This window comes from Oncorhynchus mykiss, chromosome 8, assembly GCF_057628025.1.
Source record: "Oncorhynchus mykiss isolate SJ-2025 chromosome 8, ASM5762802v1, whole genome shotgun sequence".
NCBI lineage: Eukaryota > Metazoa > Chordata > Actinopteri > Salmoniformes > Salmonidae > Oncorhynchus > Oncorhynchus mykiss.
The window spans coordinates 91,368,184-91,374,716 of NC_143029.1; positions in this window are offsets into that span (position 1 = coordinate 91,368,184).

The following is a 6,533-nucleotide window of genomic DNA, read 5'->3' on the forward strand; positions in this document are numbered from 1 at the left end:
CCGTATGTGTTAGTCACCCAGGAAAATACTACTTTAGAAAGTCAAAGTTTTTGGTTCTAAATATACTTAAGTATCGAAAGTAGGTGTAAATCATTTCGAGAGCCGTGCGTCCTCCGAAACACAACCCAGCCAAGCCGCACTGCTTCTTGACACAATGCCCCCTTAACGCGGACGCCAGCCACACCAATGTGTCGGAGGAAACACCGTACACCTGGCTACCGTGTCAGTGTGCACTGCGCCCGGCCCGCCACAGGAGTTGCTAGAGTGCGATGGGACAAGAACATCCTTGCCAGCCAAACCTACTGGGATGTCTGATATACATAAATAAAACATTCACCCTGGACATAATACTTGATTTTTAGAACTTTTTAATCAACCTCTGTGTTGTATTGATTTAAGTCTGCATGTTTAAGTTACCATAGTAAAAATGTGAAGACCAACAGGCAATGAAAAAGTTACTGTTTAATAACATTTTACACTACCTTTATTGTATTTAGCCATCCCCATAATCTGGTTATTGACATTCCTCAGGGAATGGTCTGCTGATTGCTGACAACAGAGTGACAGGTTTGATGTGTTGCTCCAGTTCTATAGCCCAGCATACTAACCTGGGGACAGAGGGATGGACATGTTTGTTTTTAATTAACGTCGTCTGCAAGACTTTTAGAGGGAGAGAGCAGAGCATGAGTTCTGAAGTACAGTAAATCCAACCAGTGGCACTTGATTTTATGCTATATGGGACTGCACTAGTGAAGGCCTTGATTATGAGACTGCACAAGTGAAGACCTTGATTATATGAGACTGCACAAGTGAAGGCGTTGATTATATGCTATATGAGACTGCACTAGTGAAGGCGTTGATTATATGCTATATGAGACTGCACTAGTGAAGGCGTTGATTATATGCTATATGAGACTGCACTAGTGAAGGCCTTGATTATATGCTATATAAGAAGGCACTATTGAAGGCCTTTTTTTTAGGTGCTTGACAGTAAAGCCACTACACAAGGTAATCGTTTTATTAGGCCTATGTGGTCTAAAACGGAAGGAAAATACAATCACAAGAATCCACTTTTATAGACTATCACAACACAGACCACACATTGCGCAAACAAAACAACGTAAACAATATAAACTGGAATTACATGGATCCATTACTGGACTTTTTGTTGATGATTTTGTAAAAAATGGAACGGGAAGAGACGATCACTGGTCAACATGGTTACAGACACAACAACACTACTGGCGGTCTGTCAACCGTTCCCATAACAACAGGACGCAACACGCGACTGAAGAGAGACGAGACAACCAATGCGTTAGTTACAGAATCAGCGCGCGCTCTGGAAAGAGCGGGAGAGTGGAAAGGCAGTTTGTCAGCTACAGCAGCGCGTTCTCCCTGAACGGTAACGGGAGAGTTAACGTTAGGTGAGACGCCTGACTACCGGAGACGTAATTCATGAGCTGTAACCGAAAAACAACTGGCATTTTGGAAAGTTTGAGGTGAGGGAGAAAGTGGTGGAACAAGTGTTGTTAGCATTATTAAGTATATTGCTAGTTGGATCCATTAACAGTAGCCAACTTAACTGATCGAATAATCGAGTTTATGGTGTGAAAATGATCTGGCTAATAAAGTCAGACGTCAGCTAGCTAACGGTACAACATCATATGAGCTAACGTTTGTAACCTAACCAATTTGCTATAGTATTAACTAGTATAAGACTCCTTGCCCCTCAAGTTGTAACACGTTAGTTGCTTACTGGATCCTGGCAATATGTGTGAAACGTTAACCAGCTAACGAACTATCTGTGAACTTAAGTTTTCCCTCTAAAGTATGTGGTTAATTTTCACAATGAGAGAATTAGGTGAAAATGAGGCGTTGTTGTTAAACAACTGGATTCAGGGATCAAGTGTAGCTGGAGTTGGGCCTGGCTTTAGCTGGATGCCACTATAGAGGTGAAAGAAATACCACACACGGTCTATTTCTCACTTTTTCAATACAATGGATAAAAAGGGGAATGCCAGGTGTACTCTCTGCCTGAAAGAGATAAATGATGTCAACAAAGGGTATCCGTTACCGTTCAGGGGGAACGCGATGCTCTACTGGCACATTGTACACTTTCTGCCTGTGGACATCTGTTCTACAATGTAATAATGTGTAGTCAAAATATATTGCTTTTGTTGTGTTGACCTTGACAGTAACACTTGTGTTTGAGTGAGTGGGATTATTCAATTTTTTACTCGGTGAACGTTATTTTTGCACACATGTAGCCTTGTGCACTTGATCAATGTCCACTATATATGCCTGTTTGTTTCATTATATGTCTACTTTAAGATGTTTTTTTCCCAAGTGCAATATTTAGGTGTGTGTGTGGTCACAGTCGTTTTATTATAAAGGCTGTGTGTGCAAAAATAACGTTCACCGAGTAAAAAATTGAATAATCCCACTCACTCAAACACAAGCGTGACACATTTCAGTTGAATTCTTATTTACAATGACTGCTTACCCCGGCCAAACCCTAACAATGCTGGGCCAATTGTGCACCGCCCTATGGGACTCCCAATCACGGCCAGTTGTGATACAGCCTGGAATCGAACCAGGGTCTGTAGTGACGCCTCTAGCATTTAGATGCAGTGCCTTAGACCACTGCGCCACTCGGGAGGCCAAATCAATGACGTTAAAATGCCTAGTTACTCTGTTCCATCTGACTGCGCAAGCCCGTCTCGTCAGTCAATTTTATCAACTTGATCTCCACTATAAAAGCATCGACATTCTCACATTTCTTTTAGATTAACATTTTAGTATTTAACAGCAAATATCTGTATAAACCCTGCTGTCTGTCTCTGACATTTGCAACAGATTTGAATATTCAAATTCAAATCTCCAGCTGTCCCATAGCAATGAACATGTCGGGATGAGACAGACAGGCAGCCAAAAACATGAATCAGCATAATTTTTATGGATAGAAACATCAAAAGAAAACAGGAAAAATGAAACAAAGTGTAGCTAGTTTGCAGTCTTTCCGACTTCAGTTTGAAGTGATTGTGTTAGCTGTGTTGTTGGCTAGCTCCTCTGAACAACAGTGTCCTGATGAGGACATTTTCTATGCCCGGTGAAACAGCACATCATTAGCTCATTGTTATGGATGTATCCAAATAAATGTCACTAGAAAACAGCTTAAAACAAATGCAAATGCTTCTTCTCTATTTTATTTTAGCGTTCAGGGAGGGTCTGGTAAAAATCTATTTTAATGAAGGGAGGGCCATTCATTTTAATTTCAGATTCAATTTTCTCCAGGTATCCCTCAAATAACATACAGTCCCCTAAGACTGAATTTAATTAGGGAGCTACCTCTTTCTTCAGCCTTGCAGACAAGCACAGCAATTGCCTAATAATCATATTGCATAGGCTAAATGATATGGACCTACACCTAAATGGTAGGCCTACAATGTTTTATATGCATTTTTAGAATCATGTTTGTCACATGCGTTATTTAACTCGATGATTACATATTGCACACTCATCATCCAACAGAGTATTGCAGTTATTTTAAAATAAGTGTTTAACAAGTCCAAATACATTTCACGAGGTGCTTGTTGGGAGTCCCTCTTGCAGACCGACATAGGCTACAAGCACTGCTACATAAATAACCATTGCTGCTATAGTGTTGGCCAGGGGTATTCAACTCTTACCCTACAAGGTCTGGAACCTGTTGGTTTTCTGTTCTATCAGTCCCCTGATTAGAGGGGAACAATAAATGCAGTGGAACTGGCTTGGAGGTCCAGATTTGAGTCAGAGGTCTAGGCTATATTACGTAGATGAGGTCCAGAGTTGAGTCTGAGGGGTATATAGTACGTGTAAGCCTACACTCACATGTAAAACATTTTACGGCCTCCTGGGTGGCGCAATGGTCTGGGTTCGAGTCCAGGCTCTGTTGCAGCCTGCCGCGATCGGGAGGCCCATGGGGCGGCGCACAATTGGCCGAGCTTCATCCGGGTTAGGGGAAGGTTTGGCCGGCAGGGATATCCTTGTCTCATCGCATACTAGCGACTCCTGTGGCAGGCCAGGCGTAGTGCATGCTGACCAGGTCGCCAGGTATACTCTGTTTCCTCTGACACATTGATGCGGGTGGCTCCCGGGGTGGATGGGCATTGTGTCCAGCAGCAGTGTGGCTTGGTTGTGTTTCGGGGGACGCACGGCTCTCGACCTTCACCTCTCCCGAGTCCGTATGGGAGTTGCTGCCATGAGACAAGACTAACTACTACCAATTAGATATCACGAAATTGGGTAAAAAAAACAAAACATTTTACATGCATTATTAGAGTCATCCATTTCGTCACGTGTGGACCAGCAGTGAACAGTTTTCCAAAAGCTTGATGCGAAGGATGGCTCAAACCTATGGTTAATGAGCACTGTCATTTGAGTCAACAGCTTTGTGTTACCAGGAACGCAACTGGTGACAGTACATGACAGCTGACTTGTTTGTAACAACCTACTATAAGCTTTGTTGTATACGCCTCCATATTTTCTCTGTAAAAGTACATGGATGTCTGTGAAACGGAAAAGCAAACCTGGGATTTTGTCATCTGCGAAAACATAACGTTAGTATCGTATCAAGGATGTGATGACCATACAATACTGCCACTATAACTTGGTCTGTCAAGTGTAAAGTCAAAGTCAAATTTATTTATATAGCCCTTCGTACATCAGCTGATATCTCAAAGTGCTGTACAGAAACCCAGCCTAAAACCCCAAACAGCAAGCAATGCAGGTGTAGAAGCACGGTGGCTAGGAAAAACTCCCTAGAAAGGCCAAAACCTAGGAAGAAACCTAGAGAGGAACCAGGCTATGTGGGGTGGCCAGTCCTCTTCTGGCTGTGCCGGGTGGAGATTATAACAGAACATGGCCAAGATGTTCAAATGTTCATAGATGACCAGCATGGTCGAATAATAATAATAAGGCAGAATAGTTGAAACTGGAGCAGCAGCACAGCCAGGTGGACTGGGGACAGCAAGGAGTCATCATGTCAGGTAGTCCTGGGGCATGGTCCTAGGGCTCAGGTCCTCCGAGAGAGAGAAAGAGAGGAGAGAATTAGAGAACGCACACTTAGATTCACACAGGACACCGAATAGGACAGGAGAAGTACTCCAGATATAACAGACTGACCCTAGCCCCCCGACACATAAACTACTGCAGCATAAATACTGGAGGCTGAGACAGGAGGGGTCAGGAGACACTGTGGCCCACTCCGAGGACACCCCCGGACAGTGAATGGGAACAAAAGCTAACGTTGAATTTGGCAGTATCCATCTGGATCGCGTGTCCTCTCCTCTCTATGTCTTCTCCACACAGATGAACAGATCTAGGTCAATTACGACAATTAACACATTTCGGCTAATCGCTCAGCATTACCAGTAATCTATATGCAAACATTTGGTGGGACAGAAAGGAAAAGGGAAATCAAACAATTTAACCTAACTCCTCTTGCCTCTACACCATCTGTGAATGGGTAACTTGATTTTGAGTTAATGTACCCAATGACTCAGATTTGAGCCAGGACTCGAGCACAGGGACTCAGACTTCAGCCGTAGGGGCTCGACCATTCGTGACTTGGACTCGAGCACAGGGGACTCTTAGCTTGAGGTTTAGTGACTCCACTACATCACTGGGTGAACCGGTCGTTATCTGGAGGTTTAGTGACTCCACTACATCACTGGGTGAACCGGTCGTTATCTGGAGGTTTAGTGACTCCACTACATCACTGGGTGAACCGGTCATTATCTGGAGGTTTAGTGACTCCACTACATCACTGGGTGAACCGGTCGTTATCTGGAGGTTTAGTGACTCCACTACATCACTGGGTGAACCGGTCATTATCTGGAGGTTTAGTGACTCCACTACATCACTGGGTGAACCGGTCGTTATCTGGAGGTTTAGTGACTCCACTACATCACTGGGTGAACCGGTCGTTATCTGGAGGTTTAGTGACTCCACTACATCACTGGGTGAACCGGTCGTTATCTGGAGGTTTAGTGACTCCACTACATCACTGGGTGAACCGGTCGTTATCTGGAGGTTTAGTGACTACACTACATCACTGGGTGAACCGGTCGTTATCTGGAGGTTTAGTGACTCCACTACATCACTGGGTGAACCGGTCATTATCTGGAGGTTTAGTGACTCCACTACATCACTGGGTGAACCGGTCGTTATCTGGAGGTTTAGTGACTACACTACATCACTGGGTGAACCGGTCGTTATCTGGAGGTTTAGTGACTCCACTACATCACTGGGTGAACCGGTCATTATCTGGAGGTTTAGTGACTCCACTACATCACTGGGTGAACCGGTCGTTATCTGGAGGTTTAGTGACTCCACTACATCACTGGGTGAACCGGTCGTTATCTGGAGGTTTAGTGACTCCACTACATCACTGGGTGAACCGGTCATTATCTGGAGGTTTAGTGACTCCACTACATCACTGGGTGAACCGGTCGTTATCTGGAGGTTTAGTGACTCCACTACATCACTGGGTG